The sequence below is a fragment of the Rattus norvegicus genome, chromosome 1 (genome assembly GCF_036323735.1).
Source record: "Rattus norvegicus strain BN/NHsdMcwi chromosome 1, GRCr8, whole genome shotgun sequence".
NCBI lineage: Eukaryota > Metazoa > Chordata > Mammalia > Rodentia > Muridae > Rattus > Rattus norvegicus.
Window position 1 is genome coordinate 216,812,055 of NC_086019.1, and position 21,811 is coordinate 216,833,865.

Sequence of the window (21,811 nt, forward strand, 5' to 3'; positions counted from 1 at the left end):
AGAGCTCCATATTGTATGGTCTATGAATCTGGATTCATTCATTCACTCACTCATTCATTCATGTTTTCATCCATTCACTGAACATTACTGACGCCATGCAAGAACTAGAAATGCAGCTTACATGGTGGTCCATGCCTTTAATCCCAGCACTCGGGAGTCAGAGACAAGGTGATCTCTGTGAGTCTGAGTCCAGCATGGTCTACAAAGTGAGTTCTAGAACAGCTAGACTGTTACACAGAGAAACTCTGTCTGGTGGTGGTGATGCTGGGTACAGTACCTACCAGGTATTTTTTTCCTTTGCTGGTGCTGGAGGTGGAACCCAGTGTCTCATGCTTACGAGGCAAACACTGTGTGAGCAGACCTATGTCCCTAGTATCCCTTTCTATTTCTTGAGTGCTCCTCATAGCCTATTTCCTCACAGTTATAGAGAGCAGCTGGGGAGAACTCAGCTTCACTGTCCACTGACCCCCGCCAGGAGGGTGGGAACAGAGTGCAGCTTCTAATAGAGTGCACATGCATGCACACAGACACACAGACACAGACACACAGATACACACAGACACACAGACACAGACACACACAGACACAGACACACAGATACACAGATACACACAGACACAGACACACACACAGACACACAGATATACACAGACATAGACACACAGACACAGACACACAGATACACACAGACACAGACACAGACACACACAGACACACAGACACAGATACACACACACACACAGATACACACACAGACACACACACAGATACACAGACATAGATACACACAGACACAGACACAGACACACAGATACACACAGACACAGACACATACAGACACAGACACACAGATACACACAGACACACAGACACACACAGACACACAGACATAGATACACACAGACACAGGCACAGACACACAGATACACACAGGCACAGACACAGATACACAGATACACATAGACAGACACACACACACACATAGACACAGACACACAGATATACACAGAGACACACACAGACACAGACACACACACAGATACACACACAGATACACACACAGATACACACACAGACACAGACACACACACACACAGACATAAATACACACAGACACAGACACAGACACACAGATACACATAGACACAGACACACACACACACATAGACACAGACACACAGATATACACAGAGACACATACAGATCCAGACTCAACTGCTTTATCAAAAGCAATCCAAACCCCAGCTTTAGACTTATTTCCCCTTCACAGCCCTGCCTGAGGTGGCGTCCACTGTGTTCCGTCCTTTGCAGAAGTCTGAAAGTATTACCTCAGTTACCGGCTGTGTACCCGCGGGAACCCTAGTGGTGGGGTTCCTGCACTCCGGGTCCATAGGCCCTTCCCCTGCCCGGCTCCCTAGTAATTACCCCACACTGTTTCTGTCCTTGCATCCTTCTAGGCCTCGGGCCCTGTGCCTGCTCAGGACCCCAGACCCCAGTCGACAGTTTCCTGTCCTTTCACCAGCACTTTCCATGACACAAGAGGAAGTCAGCTGAGCTGGCTGGGTTTTCCATGCCGCTGCTTGGTGGAGGCAAAGGTGGGGGAGGGGGAATGAGCCCCCTAGGCCAGTGTCAGAACCTTGGCGGCCTCCGAGGGACAGACTGGTGCCCTATTGCCTTGGCGACACCAGGTAACCTCTGGAGAGTTGCCTTACTCTCTACTCTTCTGGTTTGGGTCATTCCTCAGTAATTCCAACACCGGTCCTTTTGGGTGGGGGGATGGGAGAAGGTGGCAAAGGAGCCACAAGGAGGCGGGGGTGGGGTGGGGGCTTGGGGGTGGAGACAGAAGCTGAGGATAGGAGGAGAGCAGGGAGAGGGCTGAGGAAGGAGATCAACATTGGTTGAATGACTGAATGAAATCTGTAGGATGGATACATTCCAAGTATTTATTTGTTTAATGACTGAATGACTCAGTCACTGGAATCTCCTGTACTGGCAGCCCTGAGCAAGACCAGTGGTGGAGACCTTTTGTCTGCTGAAGGGACTATGTGAGTGAAGAAGGGGTGCTGCCTTCCAGCACCTGCTCTTTGAATGAGTCCTTTGCTATGTGACCTTAAGTGAGTCCTGTCGTTGAGCTGGGTCCTGTGTAGCATGGGGGGAGTTAGATGACCCCAGGGCAGCTCTCTTCCAGATGCCTACCCATGGAGATTGTAGGGGGAAGGTGTGCCAGGTGCCTTCAAGAGGAGGCACTTTCTCTGTTTTGGGACCTAAAAGATTTGGCTCTTAGTGGAGGGACATCAGCTTGAGCTCTTGGGGGAAGCAGAGGTCTGAGGCTTTCAGGGCACTCCCCTGAACACCAGAAGAGCCAGGCCCTCAGCAGGCTCCCTGTGGCCTCCCTTGGGACAGTACCAGCCTCTCGTATATGTGGTGATACTGAGTCAGTTAATGAAGCAAATTACCTAAATTCCCCTGTGTGATGTATTTAAGAAGGCTACCTTATGACATGCCCCATGGAGTTTTAGCACAAACCAGTGGCTCAGAGGGAAGGTTCTAGAATCCATGGTTGTTAGCTTCCAATGACAACCTTCATAGTTGGGTAGAAACAACTTGGAGTCTAGAAGCTGGCTTAAATTCTGAGGGGGGATCCTAGACAAGTTACTTCCTCATTCTGAGATCCATCTTCCCGCGTCTCAGGGCTTCTGGGAGCTGCCATGATGATGCTGTGCAGAATTTGTGGAGTGTAGACTGCTCCTAGTGTGAGACCAGTCTCCCAGGCTTGGCTCATGCTTTCCCACAGGGGCTGTTATGTGGAGACTCTATCTAGAATAAAGTGACCAGCCTTCCCCACCACCGCTGTCACTCTCCCTCTAGTCAGCCCACAGTTACGACTCATGCTTTCTCTTCTGTTGCTTTTGTGAGTGACTCTGAGCCAGTTTGACCACAGGGTAAATGTGAGAAAACAAGGCTGCCTAAGGACATGCGTTAACCAAGCCCATTTTTCCGATGGATCACTGAGGTTAGGTGAATTCCCCGAGGTGCGCAGATCACCAACAGTGAGCTCCAGGTCTCCCAGCTGGTAGATGTCCCTTTTCTTACATGCCACCTGTCTCTTACTTCAGATGGCTGCATCCATTTGCCCAAAAGGAACTCTTGTGGGTTAGAGACATTGGGGGACCACGAGGCCACAGATCCTGCTGTGGCTTTGGTCTGGTGACCATCTGTAAAGCAGGTAGACACACTGCTTGTGTGAGGTGGACAAAGACATCTGTAGGAATCACATCGTGGGTCCTCTATATGGTAGAGAGCTGGGGCGTGGGGGCCGAGCTTCCTATTAGAGGAGGTGGACAATTCCAGCCCCTAGAGCAGAGTTGTTCTGGAAGCTGCCTGCCTTTTTGATCACCCATCCCAGGCCTGTTTTCCTTGAAAGCAGGAGACATTCTCTCAAGGGACATTAGGACAGCATGTGAGAAGGGCCAACCTGAGGGGACTGTAGAGAAACCGTAGCCATTGCAACTTGTGCGGAAGTCAAGGAGGGTAGAAGGGCACTGGAAGGAGAGAGGTTTCCCATTTACTGGCAGGATGGGTTTTCTAGGTTGAGGGAAGAGTAGACACAAAGGCTTCTGGGGCCTGCAAGGTAGTAGCTAGTCTGGGACAGGTGAGAAGGGTACAGAGTTGAAGCTTGGGCCATGAGTCCTGGCCTTAGTGATTATCACTGTGTGTTTGAGGTGGAGGCTCTCCCCTAGACTCCAGTTTCCCTGTGATATAAAGGGCTTTCTCCAGACGGTCACTGAGAATCCTCAGTCTGTGACCTAACTGTCAGGGTGTCAGTTAGAAAACTGGTCAGGACCCGAGCAACCTCTGAAAGTTTTCTTAAAAGTACCAGATGCTGAAAGTCATGACACCCTTTAGAAAGCTCACACGCAGGGCCAGCAAGGGGGCTTAGCCTGACAGCCTGAATTTGATTTCTGAAACCCACATGGTGCACAGAGACAAGTAACTCCTGCAAATTGTCCTCTGACCCCCATGTCTGTGTGCATGCACACACACACACACACACACACACACACACACACACACACACACACACACACTAAACAGGTGATTTGACAAGAGTTAATAGTTCTTAAAAAATAGGAAGCTCACTCATAATGTCTTAGAGAGACTTCCTGGGTGGGAGATGGAGTCCTGTGTAAGGTATTTCAGCCACCCAGAGTGAAAGGAAAGAGGAGAAGAAAGGAAAGGGAATTCCAGCCTCTCCACACTCCAGAGCCCACAGAGAGGTGACAGCAGGCCTGGTGTGACCCTGACCTGATGTTCAGGAGGTTCAGGCAGGAGGATCTTAAACTCAAGGCCTCCCCACACTACAAAGTGAGTCAAGGTTTGCCCATACACATTTTTATTTAAATAAAGAGTGAAATGAAGACGGGGATGCAGCTCAGTGGTTGAGCATTTGCCTTGCCTGATGGAGACAAGGGATCCCTGCACTGAGCAAAGGAGATATGGAAGGACGCTCCCGGGCTCTGGTGCAGAGCTGAGCAAACGGTGTCATAGCTTACACATTGCCAGCTATTAAAACAGGCATGAAACGAACAGGTAGGGATTCTGCGTCCACATAAAGGAGTTTGCAGAATTTTGGATTCAGGATAATAAATTAATAGTGGGATGGGTTTGAAAGATCTGGAAGCAAGCATGGGCGTGGGTTGACTTTTGTTTTTACCGATGGCTGTTGCCGACCTTCAGTCATTTTCATATCCACGTATATTATCTAGGAGCCATTTACAGACAGCTTCCAAGGGGTTTGCAGAAAACCTCTTAAAACGGTTCAGTGCATTTGTGTCTGAAACATCTGAGATCTTCTCAGTGTAGCTCTCCTTACTAATAAAAAGAATTCCTACTGATTGAGAAAAGAGGGCGAACACAGTGGCTCACAAAGCAAAACGTAAGTGAAACTGCCCACGATCCTGCCGTCTGGTATAATCGGGGCGAACATTGTAGGCCTTACAGAAACTTTAGTGGGTCTCTTTTCTGTTCCTAATTACAATTATGTTGTGTTTTAAAGTAGGCAGCATATGTGAATGAAAGAACATATTTTATATTTATAATATATATAAAATCTATATTGCATATAGATTATATATATATGCAAGTATCTATAAATACATATTTTCCTAGTGCTGGGATGAACCCAGGACCTCATATATGCTAGACTGACCTCTACTTCTGCGCTATGGTCCAGCCCTTCTTTATTTGTATCTGTGTGTGAGTGCGGACATGCCTCAGGGCCAGCGTGGAGACCAGAGGATAACGTTTGGGAAATCCATTTTCACTTTCCATCTTGTAGAGAAAGAGTCTCTCTGTTTATTTTGTGACAAGATCTTCACTGTGCATTCTTGTCTAGCCTAAGCCTCCCAGAGATCCACCTGCCTCAGTCTTCTGAGTGCAGGGCTTACAGGCGTGTGCCACTGTGCCAAGCTGGAGGGTCCGTCTTCTTTCAGCTGCACTGTATACGCCAGGCTGGTAGGCCTAGCGAGCTGCCACTGACTCTCCTGTCTCCACATCCCCTCTCGCTGTAGAGTGCTGGGATTACGGACTCCGTCAGATTTCACCTTTTTTTTTTTTTTTTTTTTTGGTTCTATTTTTCGGAGCTGGGGACCGAACCCAGGGCCTTGCGCTTCCTAGGCAAGCGCTCTACCATTGAGCCAAATCCCCAACCCCAGATTTCACCTTTTTTATGTGGGTTCTAGGGATACAGTTCAGATAATCAGGCTTGAGTCACAAGTGAATTTTACCTGCTGAGCCATCTTCTCAGCATGAATTTTGTAGACACACACACACACACACACACACACTCACACACACACACCCCACTGCCATGGAACTTTATCCCTAGCCCATTCATGACTCTGAGATACAAGAGCTTTAAATGTCTGTATGGCAGCTGGCGCACAGACCTGATATAGAAGTGATCCTTACTATTGGACATTCGTGGATACTCTTTCGGGCTTAAAATCCCTGTGCTATTTTTTGCATGATCATCTTTTGTTCCAATAGATCATGGTTTCCCTTGAACGACAGCATTTGAATCAAAGATTCTGATGGTTTTAAACTGTGAAAGATTTTATATGTGGTATGAATGCCCGTCTGCTTGGTTTACTTAAAAGGGGATGACCTGAGTAGGTTTGTTGGATCACTGCAGGGTTCCATAGGACAATGAGGGAAGGGCCTATTAAGGGGACAACTTTCAACAAAACCTGTAATCCCAGCTACTCAGGGGGCTGAGGCAGGAAGATCACAAATTCAAAGCCTGCCTGGGCTACAAAATAAGGCTAAGGCTAGCCTAGACAAAATAGTGAGGCCGTGTGTGTGTGTGTGTGTGTGTGTGTGTGTGTGTGTGTGTGTGTGTGTGTGTATGTGCGTGTGTGTGTGTGTGTGTGTGTGTGTGTGTGTGTGTTTGAGGCAGAGTTTCTCTGTGTAGCCCTGGCTGTCCTAAAACTCACTCTGTAGACCAGACCAGGCTGGCCTTGAACTCACTCAGAGGTCTACCTGTCTCTGCCTCCTAAGTGGAGTCCCTGTCTTAAAAAAGTGGAAAGAAAGAAACAAAAAAAATCAGTGTGCTGGGATAAAAGAAGGAAGGAAGGAAGGAAGGAAGGAAGGAAGGAAGGAGGGAGGGAAGGAAGAAGGAAGGAAGGAAGGGAGGAAGGAAGGGACAAACACCTTTTCTGTGATGTACCGTCTGAGCACTCCCTGGACAACTGTACCTTTTCCTCTGAAGGTTGAGGCTGTGATCTGTCAACGGCGAAATCTGAGAGGAGCCTTTGCAATGGCCTGGGGGGAGGGGGAGGGGCTCAGTGTGGCCTGAAAAGTGGACTCTGCCTTCCTCTCTGCTCAGAGCCCTCACCAGGATGTGCATACTTGACAGCCCCCGTCCTTCCGGGAAGCCCTGTGTTACTGGGTCTTTACTCTCTGTGGAGTTCAGGGGCACGCCTGGCTGGACCTAAAGGACGATGCGGATGTTTTCATCTATGCTTTTGCATGTGTGATATTCATGCTGCTGCTGCTGATGGCGGGCGCAGCATCAGAGGTGGTGATGTCCAGAGAACAATATGGTGGTGATGACGGTAATGATGATATCAGTGGCGATGCTCTTGCTTACTGTGGCAGTGACAATGGCTTGCATAGTGTTAGGGATTTCAAGATGGCTCAAGGTGGCTTATAGGTGGACATTTTAATCTTAGTATTTATGACTTTGTTTTAATTTGTCTCAATTCAATGTAATAAAAGCCTAACAATTAATATACCAAAGCCATGATTTATGCAAGGGATAGAAAGCTTTGCTTTTAAGTCAGGCAAGGTGGCACAATTCTAACACTTCAGCAATGGGGCCGGAGGATTGAGTTAGATAACATTCTTGGTTACGGGCCAGTCTGGACTACAGGAGATCTCTCAAAGAAACAGTTTTGTTTTGTTTTAAAAGAGAGTTTTATTTTGGTTTATTTAGAGTGTAAATCCACTGAGCTGACTTAGAACATTATAGCAGTAACAGTGCTCATACTGAGAGACATGAGCAGAAACGTGAGGTCTACCGGCTGAATTGCTGACCATCCACCAGTGCTGTTGTCTGTCTTGCAGAGAACAGAACGGGAACTTAGCATTTCGTACACCCGAGATCACTCTGGTGTAGCCATAGAGCTGGAACTTGACCACAATGCTCAAGTTAGGAGAAAACTACTTTAACTTGTAGGATGCTCTCAGAGACATGTGTGTACCATGACTGAGCAGGTGATGTCACAAACCGAACACGCCTTGCTTCCTCTGACTTCTTCTGCTCAGGTATCCGTTAGTCTTTTCTTGTCATTAGTCAGTTTTACCTGTTTTTAGATTTTCTTTAAATGGTATCACCCAGCTCATATCCTTTCTCTTCTGAATTTACCCATGGTATTTCGTGTAGACTGTTCATTCTCTCTTCATGGCTGTACAGTATGTTGATGCATGGTCAAACAATAGCTGATTGATGCACTCTGCCAAGATGGGTGCATGTGCTGTACAAAGCATACAATTTTAACCTCGAGGCTCTGCTGCCACCCACAGATACCTGTACATCACAGAGTAAATAGGACTTTCAGAGAGCTGGAGATTGGGGAGGGTGTAAAACACAAAGCCACAGTGACTGAGAGAGCTGCTTTTCTGAGGCCAAGTGGCCTTGAGGGTGGGGCGCTCTCACGGTGAATTTTAACCTCGGTCTTTCTAGTCAATCTGGTTTTCATAACAGCCTTGGCTGTTATGGTGAGACAGCCCACCTGTTGTCATGTGACAGGTTAAGGAACCAACAGGGATCCAGGATGCTGATTCTGAGCCTAAGGGTGCCACACTGGGCACTGCCCGCTAGAGGAAGTCTTTTGTGAGGGCACACCCAACCCTGCGGCCTTGAGGTATAAAGCATAGGTTGGGGGGGCATCCATGTTGGGGGATGAGCAGATTATAAACACGCAGCAAAGGTCGCACGAGCCATTGGCTCCTTTGTCTGGCCCTCTGCGGGAGGCTGGAGATGAGGAGACTGAGTATTGGTGGAGGACCTCAGGATAGGCTTGCTCTACAGTTCAGATGCCCTGTGGGGTTGTGGGGTTCACTCACTCTGAAGCTGTTTCTTTGCGTGCATCTCCTCTCTGAATGAGGCGGGGTCCACCAGGAACCACTCCTTGGAGGATTCTTCAGACTGAAGGACTCTTAATGGTCTTAAGGGTAGAGAACTGCTTTTGGGGGGAGGGGTGTCCCATTATCCATCAGCCTCTAATTGTGAGGCTGTTGGGGACTGGTGGCAGGACTGTTTTGTATTGTGCAGGTTTGGGGACCTGTGGGTGTTGAAGTGATATCAACCAGGACACGGTTGACTGTTGGGAGCCACCTGGCCCACAGTTCTTTCCTGCTTCCACTGAGAGCTGCCTCAGGCCAGGGACAGTTCCAGGTTTCCCTCAGCCATGACCTGTTCCCTGGGGTTCCCCCAGCTGCCTAGCAGTCTGTGTGTGCACCGGACCATTTTGCTACATGGAAGGCCTGGGCTGTGAGTCTGAGACCTGTGCTTCCCTCACACCAGCTAATGTTCTGTGAGAGGGGTGGTTTTGTGTTTTCTTGGTTTGCTGCAGAAAGCACATTTGCTCTCCACTCAAGAAACTGCCGATCTTGTGAGCTGTCACTTGTTCTCTCTGAGGTGACATGGGCCTGCTCTTCCGTTCCTCCCCAGTGCCGCCCTGAAGCATCCCTGGGTCTAGCTGCTGGAACCCATTTTATTCCTGTTCAGGGCAGATATGAAGACACTTCCAAGGTCAAATGCCTGGAGAAAGGATGGTGCCTGGGAAGTCAGATCCTGCCCCGGGGACCTCTCTTCCTTTTATCCCCCAAGCTCACCTTTCTCTGTTGCTGTGGCAACAACAACAATAACCACAAAAGAGCTAGAGGAAGTTAATATTTTTTAGTACTTTCTTTGCAATGGCCACTTAGCCTATAGTTCCCTACAACCCTTGAGAGGAGAGGAGGCACAGGAGATCTTGTCTGTATGTGACAGCTCCATTGTCTGACCCTTGAGTATGTGTGCCTCTCCCGCTCATCTTGTTCCCATGGAAAAATTTTTATTTTTATTCGAGACAGAGTTTCATGCATTCCTAGGCCGCCTTTCAGGTTGTTACGTAGTCAAGGAGGACTTTGAACTCCTGATCTTCTGCCCCCAAATCCTGAGCACTGGGATTACAGAAACGTACCACTGTGCCTGGCTCAGGGTCTGACTCGGGGCTCCAGGATCTAGGCAAGCCCTCTACCAGCTGAGCCAGGTTTCGGGGTCATCACCTCAGACTCTGAGGAGAGACCACTTCTGTGCCAAGCCAAGGTCTACTTCCAGCTCCTCAAAGTCTGACCAAACACAGTGGGCCTCAGTGACCAGCCCCACACACTGCTCCATCATCAGATGACAAAGAAGCCTGAGATACTAGAGAATTGGAGGAGGCAAGCAATAAGAGGAATTGGGACCACAGTTTGGTCTGCCTGAGGGACTGGCCCAATCCATTCTGAGAAGTGTTTCTTCCCCTTAAGGTGGAGCCCCTTTTGTGGTACTGGGGATTGAACTAAGATCCTCATACGTACTGGGCAAGTGCTTTACAGCCGAGCCACATACCCAGCCCTTGTTTTTGTACTGTATTTGGAGACAGAGGCTCACTAACTTTCCCAGACTGGTTTTGAACTCTATGGCTCAGTCTGGTCTCAAACACATGTTGTCCTATGTTGGCTCCTCAGTGTCACCAAGCCTGTGTCATCAAGGCTGGGGTAATTGTGGCTCTTTGTTCAATGCTTCTTCGTTGTCTCAAGGGTCTGTAGGACATGAGGGCTTTGGAACTCTCGTCTTGCTTGACCAGGCCAGATTGAATTCTAGGGTCTCCTGTGGACAGGCAGAGGGGGTGGGGCAAACACCCCAGTTTCTCAGAGGAAACAACTGATCTACAAGTGTCAGATAAATGCCGTAGATCACTTATCAGCCACACACTGCACAACGTACTCCTCTCCTGTTTGCTCTGACCGTGAGAAATGATCCGTTGAGTGTTGATCAGCAGGTTAGCAAAGAACAGGCCTTAGCGTCTGTGACTAGAGGACAGTGAGGCTCAAGTGGGGACTGGAGAGACCTACAAGCTCGCCCACTGGCTCGGCAGGCAGGCAGGCCCCGTCCTCCTGTGAACCCTCTAACTGTCAGATCCTGTCTCTATTAGACTCAGTTTCCCTCCTAGATCTAAGGACCTGGAGTTCAGTTTGCTTTCTTTGTTTTCCTTTTGAGACAGGGTTCATGTAATCCAGGTTAGTGTAGGATAACCTTGAACTCTAGATTCTCGTGTGTCCTGCTGGGACTTCAGGTGTGTTCCACCATACCTTCAAGCGTGTTCCTTCCCTTCCCCTTCCTTTCCTTCCCTCTCCTGTCCTTTATTTCCTCCCTCTTTTTCTCTTTTTCTCTTTTTCTCTTTCTTTCTTTTTTCTCTTTCTTTCTTTCTTTCTTTCTTTCTTTCTTCCTTTCTTATTCTTCTTTTTTATTTATTTTTTTTGAGATAGTTTTCCTCTGCTTAACCCTGGCTGTCTTGGAACTCATTCTGTAGACTAGACCAGGCTATTCTCAAACTCAGAGATCTTCCTGCTTCTGCCTCTCTAAGTGCTGTGATTAAAGGCATGCACCACTATGCCGATCCAAGATTGGTTTTCTTATGCCATTTTTCTTCTAAAATTGTTCACTAACCCTTGGGCAATGTTCAAAAACTACATACAATTAATGGGCAAAAAATTAACTGCTCTCACACTTCCAATATCCAGAGGGCCATGGCTGCTCTCAGTACAGTACCGGTTGTCTCCCAAGTTGAACCTTCCTTTTCTTTTCTTTTTTCTCTTCTTTTCTCTTTTCTCTTCTTTTCTCTTCTTTTCTCTTCTTTTCTCTTCTTTTCTCTTCTTTTCTCTTCTTTTCTTTTCTCTTCTTTTCTCTTTTCTCTTCTCTTCTCTCCTCTCCTCTTCTCTTCTCTTCTCTTCTCTTCTCTTCTCTTCTCTTCTCTTCTCTTCTCTTCTCTTCTCTTCTCTTCTCTTCTCTTCTCTTTCTCCCCTGCCCCTTCTTTCTTTCTTTGCAAAGGTGGCAAGGTTGCATGTTCCTTGGGCAAGATCTTTTCTTGTTTCTTTAAGCTAAAAAAGGAAACTTCTCTTTCCACCTCCCTAGATAAACCACTGTTTGAAGGTTGGAACCGCTTCCTCCTGTCCTTTTTGGAGGTTTTAAAAAGCACGTCTTTCTCCCCATCAAAAGCCTACTATGCAGAGGATTTTGGGTCCAGGTTTGCCGTGCAACTGTGTAACACAAGCATTTCCATGTCTGTGGAAACAGCAGCACTCACATCTCCCAGAAGGGCTGGCTCTTTGCAGGCCTTGGGTTATGGAAACATCTCATTGCTTGGTGAGGCAGGTATTGCATGTTGAGCGTGCAGATGAGGAGGCCTGAATGATCCCAGCCCCACTTGTGTGTGTGTGTGTGTGTGTGTGTGTGTGCACATGCATGCACAGTTGGGGCAAAACAAGTTTCTTGATAACCTATCTGCCTACTGACTTTAATGACTGTCACACTTCCCTGGGGTTGGACTTTCAGTTTCAGAAGTGATCTCTGAGTCTATAATTCATATATAAATAATTCACATATTAAACCAGCTCCTGAATATGACCGCTTCTATAAGTTTGTTCTGGATTCCCAGTCTTCGAGTTCTCTGCTCCCAGGTGGCTCAGAATTTACTATGGAGGCCAACTTGGCCTCACTCGGAGGTCTACCTGCCTCTGCCCCAAGTGCTGGGATTAAGGGCCATGTCACCAAGCCCTGTGAGTTTGTGTAGCTCTCCATGTGCTCTGTTTACTGATTTCTTGGTGCTTTAGTTTAGCAGCACTTGGTTGGCCCTGAACTAGACGATCATTTGCGTTCTCGTTTGCTTGTGAATCGAATTGAATGGTCCAAATTCACACCATCCAATTGCGGCCAGCCAGCTGTTCTAGTATGGCCTGGGGCTGTTGTCTCGGGCAACCAATATTAAGGTTATTTTGCCTTGCACATGGGGTCTCAGCGGCTGATCTTTATTGATTTATGAGTTCTGCATTGTGGGTCTTCATCTTCTGTCTCAACTGTCACAAATGTTTTCCTCAGGTTGTTGTTTGACCTTTACTTCAAAATGGTAGGCAGCCAAATCAAGTTATCTTTTTTTCTATTTGTTGTGGTTTCTGATGCAGGCTAGAGTTCGAAAGGCTTCCCTGGCAGAAAGAAAGGGTTGGGCGAAGGTTTTCACCGACTTTGTGCAAGTCTTTCTGTGATTCTTTTACCCTCCGTCAGCGCTTTAATCCGCCCAGAATCAGGTTCTCTGTGTGGTGTGCCTGTGTCGGTCTTCCCAGTGTCTCACAGAGATGTGCTCTGTGAGCTTTATCTGAGATGGGATGCTCTGGTATGGAATGCAATTGCACATAAAGTACCACATTAAAAATTGATATAGCTTTACATTTCACTTATTTATTTACTTACTTTTTCTTTTTTTAATGAGAGAGGGCATCTCAGTGTTCTGAAACACACTCTGTAGACCAGGCTGGCCTCAAATGCAGAGATCTGCCTGCTTCTGCCTCCCAAGCGCTGGGATTAAAGGCTTGTGCCACCACTGCCCAGCTATGTCTTTACATTTCAGTATTTATAAAGATTGAAAGTATTATTTTTGCATTTTATTAATTTATTTTGTGTTTGTCTGTGTGCATGCATGTAAGTGCCACAGAATGTGTGTGGGCCCCAGAGGATAACTTTTTTTTTTTTTCTTTTTATCGGAGCTGCGGACCGAACCCAGGGCCTTGTGCTTGCTAGGCAAGCGCTCTACCACTGAGCTAAATCCCCAACCCCCAGAGGATAACTTTTAAGGAGTGGCTTCTCCTATGTGGATCTCTAGTTCTGAAGAGAAATGGAGGAGGAATGGGGGAGGGGGAGAGAGGAAAGGTGGGAAAGTGACTGGGGAAGGAGAGGAAATGTTGGAATATAAAAAACAATTAGGTTCCAGGGCTGGTGGCAGGTACCTTTACCTACTATGAGGCCTGTCACCAGCCCAGATGATGAGGAGTTTAATGCTCTAAGAAAATGTCCACTGTAATTTTAAAATATAAAAACTTACGATATTAAATGTGTTTAAGATGCTAGAAAATGGGTTGCGGCTATAACTCAATGGTAGAGTTCTAGTCTGGCATGAATAAAGTCTTGGGTTCAGGGTTCAGTAACACACACACACACACACACACACACACACACACATGGGGGTGGGGAGAGTCGTGAGTAACCAAACTATTAACAGAGAGATTTCAAATTATTAATGGGAATTACCCCAAGGCATTCACTATCCCACCTCAATCCTGCTTCTTAGCAACACTGTGTGTATTGTATGGTTACAATTCTGTCATGGTCAGAAACCTTCTTAGATACAGAGCGTGGCTTGCTATCTCTAACTTCCCATGGCCCTTCTTCACCTCGGCAGGCAGGCAGACTTCATGTGGCCCATTCTTCATATAGGGAGGGTGGGCTGTGGTGAGGAAGGGTATTCCCTTAGGTTTGGAATGACACTGGGCCCCTTCTTCGCTGCTCACAAGGTGCGAGCTTCTTGGGTAAATAGTACAACCCAGGATTGCCTTCTCATTTGAAAAATAAAAATACTCTTAGCTTTGCCTTGGGCCATGTGGTTTATCGTGCAGGCACAGACACAGGATATGTATGTAGAATCGCAGGCTCTGTCAAAGCATACTCAAAGAATAATAGTGCAGTGTTTTAAAGCCGTGTTTCCCCATGTCTCATTGTGTCCTGCTCACCCATTAGGTTAAACGCATATATCACTGAAGCCTAGTCTGGGTTTTGTTCCTTTTCTAGTCTTATAAAGATGGATATTGTCTTAGGTATTACTGTGTGAGTGTTACTTTCTCCTCTGCTCTCTGATAAATCATGAGTGGCTTTTCCTGACTGCACCTAAGGATTGGTCGTCTTCTTTAGGACCAGGGTAAATGTCCACAGTTGGGACCCATTGCGGCTTATTTGACCTCCTTCTGTTCTTATGTTACAGCTCTCCTGGTCTGAGGAGAGGCAGAGGAATGGGATTTGAAGCAATGTTCATTCCAGTATGTTGAATGTCTAGGGTCCACTTGTAATCTTGCTGGAGGAGCTGAGCACTTAAAGATTTAAAAGTCCACTTCTAAATAGTTCTTTAATTAAAAGAAAATCGAACTAATAGACATTATAGGAGACCTTAGTGGCCCCACCTCAATTCTGGATGCTACCTATGTTTTAAACTTTACTAGTAGGTCTAAATATATAATTGTATTGCAAATCTGAATTTCTTTAGTTGGAGAGGAGCCCGGACCTTTTTGAGCTTTGAGAGCTATTTCTCCATTTGTCAGTTCTATGCTCCATTCTTTCCCCGTCTATACTTTGTGCCATTTTTGTCTTTTTAGTTGATTTCTGGGTGCTCTTTATATATACTGGCTATTTTTTTTTGTCTTTTGTATGCATCACAAGTACCCTATCAGGCCTGTTGATTTGTTTGCGATTATTTACTTTTTTTTTTTAAATTTAGAGAATACTTTATTAGTTTTTGTAATCAAACCCACGTAGATAAGACCTTACATATTTAATACAGTGTGTTACCCCTGTACAAATGGAAAAAACTTAAGTTCAACATTTCTAGACCATTATGGCTGTTAATTTCTGTACAGTCCAACTCAACACAGTAAACGGGGATACTTTTTTCCAAAGTTGACAGCACAGCTAAAGTTTCAAAAAATTCAAATTATATATCTGTATATATATATATTTATATTTATATAAAAAGACCAATAATAGCAGTGTGTTATACATCAACAGCAGCAACAGCTTTTCCAGGTTCTGCAGTCATCTGAACAAAACTGTAGAGACATCCAGCACACTCCATTAAAAAAAAAAAAGTAAAAAAACAAAACCCGAGAAAACAGCACAGTTCTGTTACTCTTGTGGTACCTGGCACCATTTTTTTTTTTAAATTAGCTTCTCAATCATCATCTGGAAAGAAAACATTCTGAGCAACATCATTAAAAACAGCTCTGATAAAGCACGGTCACTACTACGTATCATAAAGCAGGTACAAGCTATTTTACATCCACAGAGGTATGATACAGTACTGTCCTACATCTATAATACTAGAGGATACAATTTAAAAGGCATTATTTGAGACTTGATTCTACTTTTCCAGCAGAGGGCCCAAAGGATGGTGTGACACAGCTTTGTAAAGAAACATACTCTAGACAGGATTTCCTTTCACTAGTGGCACAGTTCTAAGGATTCATTCTCTCCATGAATGTCAGCTAAAACCGTTATTAAAAAAATGAAATATCCCTAGAACAAAACCGTATAACCACCGGATTCACATGAAGATGACCTAGTGGAGACAAGCTGGACCTCACCTTACCAACAAGCTATCAAATCTGTTATGTTTAAACAGTGAGACCTCCAAGGAAGGAGATGCCAAGTAGTGCTTCAAAGCTTCGGACCACAATCAAACACAGCATCCTTTTCAACAGAAGCAGAAGCTCATCTGAATATGCTCAAGGATGCTGACATCAACATTTAATCATCTCCTCACTCATCCAGGAAGAAGGGGAGATCAGTTACTATTGTACTTTATTGTGTTCAACCAAATCACCATGTTACAAAAATAGCAAGCTGCCATAATAAAAAATAAGGCTCCTCTATCCAGCACCAGATAGCATCATTTTATTTTCAAGCCTAGAAATTGCACACTTGTATATAAACCAACCGAAGATGAGGATTGAGAGTTCATCTTGGTGGATTTTTCCTTTGATGAATATGAAGTGTCCTTCCTTATCTTTTTTGATGACTTTTAATTGAAAATTGATTTTATTTGATATTAGAATGGCTACTCCAGCTTGCTTCTTCTGACCATTTGCTTGGAAAGTTGTTTTCCAGCCTTTCACTCTGAGGTAGTGTCTGTCTTTGTCTCTGAGGTGTGTTTCCTGTAGGCAGCAGAATGCAGGGTCCTCATTGCGTATCCAGTTTGTTAATCTATGTCTTTTTATTGGGGAGTTGAGGCCATTGATGTTGAGAGATATTAAGGAATAGTGATTATTGCTTCCTGTTATATTCATTTTTGGATGTGAGGTTATGTTTGTGTGCTTTTCTTCTCTTTGTTTTGTTGCCAAGATGATTAGTTTCTTGCTTCTTCTAGGGTATAGCTTGCCTCCTTATGTTGGGCTTTACCCTTTATTATCCTTTGTAGTGCTGGGTTTGTAGAAAGATATTGTGCAAATTTGGTTTTGTCATGGAATATCTTGGTTTCTCCATCTATGTTAATTGAGAGTTTTGCAGGATACAGTAACCTGGACTGGCATTTGTGTTCTCTTAGGGTCTGTATGACATCTGTCCAGGATCTTCTGGCCTTCATAGTTTCTGGCGAAAAGTCTGGTGTGATTCTAATAGGTCTGCCTTTATATGTTACTTGACCTTTTTCCCTTACTGCTTTTAATATTCTTTCTTTATTTTGTGCGTTTGGTGTTTTGACAATTATGTGACGGGAGGTGTTTCTTTTCTGGTCCAATCTATTTGGAGTTCTGTAGGCTTCTTGTATGCCTATGGGTATCTCTTTTTTTAGGTTAGGGAAGTTTTCTTCTATGATTTTGTTGAAGATATTTACTGGTCCTTTGAGCTGGGAGTCTTCACTCTCTTCTATACCTATTATCCTTAGGTTTGATCTTCTCATTGAGTCCTGGATTTCCTGTATGTTTTGGACCAGTAGCTTTTTCTGCTTTACATTATCTTTGACAGTTGAGTCAATGATTTCTATGGAATCTTCTGCTCCCGAGATTCTCTCTTCCATCTCTTGTATTCTGTTGGTGAAGCTTGTATCTACAGCTCCTTGTCTTTTCTTTTGATTTTCTATGTCCAGGGTTGTTTCCATGTGTTCTTTCTTGATTGCTTCTATTTCCATTTTTAATTCCTTCAACTGTTTGATTGTGTTTTCCTGGAATTCTTTCAGGGATTTTTGCGATTCCTCTCTGTAGGCTTCTACTTGTTCTCTAAGGGAGTTCTTTATGTCTTTCTTGAAGTCCTCCAGCATCATGATCAAATATGATTTTGAAACTAGATCTTGCTTTTCTGGTGTGTTTGGATATTCCGTGTTTGCTTTGGTGGGAGAATTGGGCTCCGATGATGCCATGTAGTCTTGGTTTCTGTTGCTTGGGTTCCTGTGCTTGCCTCTCGCCATCAGATTATCTCTAGTGTTACTTTGTTCTGCTATTTCTGACCGTGGCTAGACTGTCCTATAAGCCTGTGTGTCAGGAGTGCTGTAGACCTGTTTTCCTGTTTTCTTTCAGCCAGTTATGGGGACAGAGCGTTCTGCTTTCGGGCGTGTAGTTTTTCCTCTCTACAGGTCTTCAGCTGTTCCTGTGGGCCTGTGTCTTGAGTTCACCAGGCAGGTTTCTTGCAGGGGAAAAGTTGGTCCTACCTGTGGTTCCAAGGCTCAAGTTTGCTCGTGGGGTACTGCCTAAGTCCTCTCCGCGGCGGCAGCAACCGGGAAGATCTGCGCCGCTCTTTCCGGGAGCCTCTGTGCACCAGGGTTCCAGATGACGTTTGGTGTTTTCCTCTGGCGTCTGGATGTGCACAGAGTGCAGTCTCTTCTGGTTTCCCAGGCGTGTCTGCCTCTCTGAAGGTTTAGCTCTCCCTCCCACGGGATTTGGGTGCAGAGAACTGTTTATCCGGTCTGTTTCCTTCAGGTTCCGGCGGTGTCTTAGGCGCAGGGGTCCTGCCGCTCCTGGGCCCTCCCCTACGGGAGCCCAGAGGCCTTATACAGTTGCCTCTTGGGCCAGGGATGTGGGCAGGGGTGGGCAGTGTTGGTGGTCTCCTCCGCTCTGCAGCCTCAGGAGTGCCCACCTGATCAGGCGGTGAGGTCTCTCTCCCACGGGGTTTGGGAGCAGAGAGATTATTTACTTTTATGACTTTCCCCACTGCTTATAGGTTTGAAATTTTTCATTTTTTTCAACTTTGTGATTTTTAAATTTGAAGTTGCCTTTTAGTATTTTTTTTTTTTTTGGTTCTTTTTTTCGGAGCTGGGGACCGAACCCAGGGCCTTGTGCTTCCTAGGTAAGCGCTCTACCACTGAGCTAAATCCCCAGCCCCACTGAGCTAAATCCCCAGCCCCTTAGTATTATTTTGTAAGTAAGTGTGCATGTGTGCTAGGGTACCGTATGTGTGTGGAGGTCTGAGGCATGCTTGGGATGGCCTTCTCCACACCGAGGTTGGAAATATTTCCCCACAGTTTTTCTAGATCAGTCTTAAATCTAGTTGCGTTTTGTCTTCAGAATGGTGTGAGATGTGGCCTGGTTCAATTATATCAAACCATCTTTGAGGTTTTTAATTTTTTTCTGGGGGGAAGAACAATTGTTTCAAACCCACTTTTTGAACATTTCTTTCCCCCTATTGATTAGAAATGTATCACACGAGGCTGGCGTACAACTCAGTGACAGAGGGTCAGCTGGCAAGGTCAAGGCTTCAGGCTCGATTCGAAGTACTGCGAGGAGAGGTAAGGGATGGGAGAGCGATGTTGTATTACATCATTGAATTCCTTATAAATGGTGTGAATTTTCTCTTCTGGAGTCTGTCTTCTGTTAAATAATCTGTTCCTAAAATGGTGGCCACAGTTTTAGCTTCTGGAAACTTTAAATTTAACTAGATTCTTGATAATGCAGAGGGACATTGTCCTTTCTCAGTACCATCCATTTGAAAATTGCCACCTCTTCTGACTATGCAAAATTCCCCCTGGATTTATTTTCAATTATAGTAAGTATGTATCTTTGAGTTTTAAATTATATTTCATGTGTGCGTGCGTGCATGCGTGCATGTGTGTGTATTGATATGTCAAATGGAGGACAGAGAACAGCCTGAAGAATTGATTTCCAAAGCAACAAGAGCAAAACAAACAAACAAAACAAAAAGTGGTTCTCCTGTCTACCTTGTGGTTCCTAGGGATGGAACTTAGGTCGTCAGGCTTTGTGGCAGACATTTTTACCCACTGAGTCATCTCTCTAGCTCCAAGTATATTTTATTGTGAATCTTTAAGGTCTACAACGTGAGGTTATGAGACACACATATGCAAATAATAAAATAAATGGTCATAATCAAGTTAGCAGATCCATCCCTTCATAGGTACCCTGTGTGTGTGTGTGTGTGTGTGTGTGTGTGTGTGTTATACATGCACACGAATGTGTATGTGTACATGAATGAGTGAAATCCACCCAATTATCCAAATACCCAGAACACAATACAGTGAGATGGACATTTACTTGAATTGTGGATTGGTCTGAGGGGACTCGGCCTCAGTACTGAGCCTCCACAACTAGGATCTGGTATTTGGCTAAAACTTTGCGCTCAGGGCCTCAGCTCCTCTTCCCCCTCACTGGTAAAGAGGAGGCCAGGTTAGATTCAGAGTTCTGTTTAGGAAGACAACATCAGCACAAGTGAGTAGTCACTGTTCTAGGGCTCAACAGCATACAGGATACCGAGTAACTGACAAGCAACACACATCCTACAGTTCTCAAGGGGCTTTCTGTGCAAAGTGAAGTCCTAGCTGGTGTCAGGACCAGGGAAGGAACGCCCTGTGGACGTGTTCCAGATCTGTGTGCAGGAGCGGTTTTACAACTAAGGACGTGGGTGAAGGAAGCTTCAACTGCTGGCTGGGCTAACAGCACTGTTGGCATGCTTTGTATAGGTCAAAAATTCTCTCTCTCTCTCTCTCTCTCTCTCTCTCTCTCTCTCTCTCTGTGTGTGTGTGTGTGTGTTTTGATCAGGGGGAAGTCTCGGATTGTAGCCTCAGCTAGCCTTGAACTTACTATTTTGCCTCAACCTGCCAAGCATTGGTTTTATATGCCATTTGGCTGTTTCTTATTCTTAGTGAAAAAAAATTAGATGTTTTAAAAAGTAAAATAAATTTAGTAAAAATGAAATTATGGTGGCATCTGTAATACAAATACCTAGTTCATATTTCTCTTTTTGGTATCTTTCTATAGTTAATATTCTTGCCTGGTGTGGTGACACACACCTTCAATCCCAGCACTCCTGATGCAGAGGCAGTCGGATCTGTATAGGTTCAAGGCCAGCCTGGTTTACACAGTAAGATCATGCCTCAAAAAAAAAAAAAGTCTAAAATGAATATTCCTGCTTCACACGATAACATTCTCCAGAAATCCCAACACTCAAGAAGCAGAGGCAGAAAGACTGAGACCAAGTTCAAGGTCAGCGTGGGATACATAGTGATAGATTGTCTTAAAAACAAAATCTGGGGTTTGGGGATTTAGCTCAGTGGTAGAGCGCTTGCCTAGCAAGCACAAGGCCCTGGGTTCGGTCCCCAGCTCCAAAAAAAAGAAAAAAGAAAAAACAAACAAACAAAACCAAAAACAAACAAACAAACAAAAAAAACCCCCAAAAAAACAAAATCAGAAAATGAGTCTCGGGGAGAGCCAGGAATCTGCCTAAGGTTGCACAGTGAGTGAGAGCTGGGCAATCTGCGCTTTGTCCTGTTCCTTGTGGACACACAGGAGATGGAGGACACACTCTACTATGTGAGCACTGCCCAGTGCCAGTCTGGGTAGCCAGAAGGTCTAAGAGTGTTGGAAAGGTTGAGGGAGGGACTGCCCCTGGGGCAAACAGATACCACATCCTGCTGAGGTGGGCCTCTCAGATGCCCTGAGTCTAATCTCCACAACTCCTCATGGTGCCCAACACCTGGAGTCGGGGGCCCTGGCTCCCATCCAGATTTGGGGACCAGAGCAGATGATCTCAAGTTCCCATCAGGATTCCCAATCCCATACACACAGCACAAACTCAGTCTTGGTCTGCTGTTCTCCGTGTTCACCCTATGGGTATGTGACTTGTGACCAAGCCTGTGTGTGAGGAGGTTGTAGGGGGTCAGAGGTCAGTGGGGACTGTCGTAAGTTTCAGTGTTAGTGTTGAAGATCAGGGTAGAGGCACACAATAGATGGTGTCATTTTTGTGCAAACAGGGGCCTCTTTCTGCTCTGGCACCAGGCTCCACAGGGTAGCCTGTTTAGCCCAGGCATAGGCCCACAGAAAGTCTGAACAGCCAAGCTCAGCAGCCTAACCTGAGTTGCCCCAACTGGGCAGGGAAGAAGCCAGGAAGAGAAAAACTCAGCTCCCAAATCACCCATGTAATAGTCCTTTCCCCTGAATGGCGAGAAACTGGGGCCTTGTACATCAT

General features: G+C 45.6%; 1 long non-coding RNA gene and 1 other non-coding gene across 2 annotated transcripts in view; both read left to right on the forward strand.

The window, feature by feature from the left end:
- The first annotated feature begins 6 nt into the window (after positions 1–6).
- Positions 7–21,811, forward strand: part of LOC120099989 (uncharacterized) — a 51,823-nt gene continuing 30,018 nt past the window's right edge. Inside the window, exons 1-2 of the long non-coding RNA XR_010061201.1 lie at positions 7–1,688; positions 19,027–19,121. This is a non-coding gene — a long non-coding RNA (uncharacterized LOC120099989). The remainder of the gene's footprint in view (positions 1,689–19,026; positions 19,122–21,811) is intronic.
- Positions 20,880–20,954, forward strand: Trnaa-agc22 (transfer RNA alanine (anticodon AGC) 22). The gene has a single exon. It is a non-coding gene; the product is annotated as a tRNA-Ala (tRNA).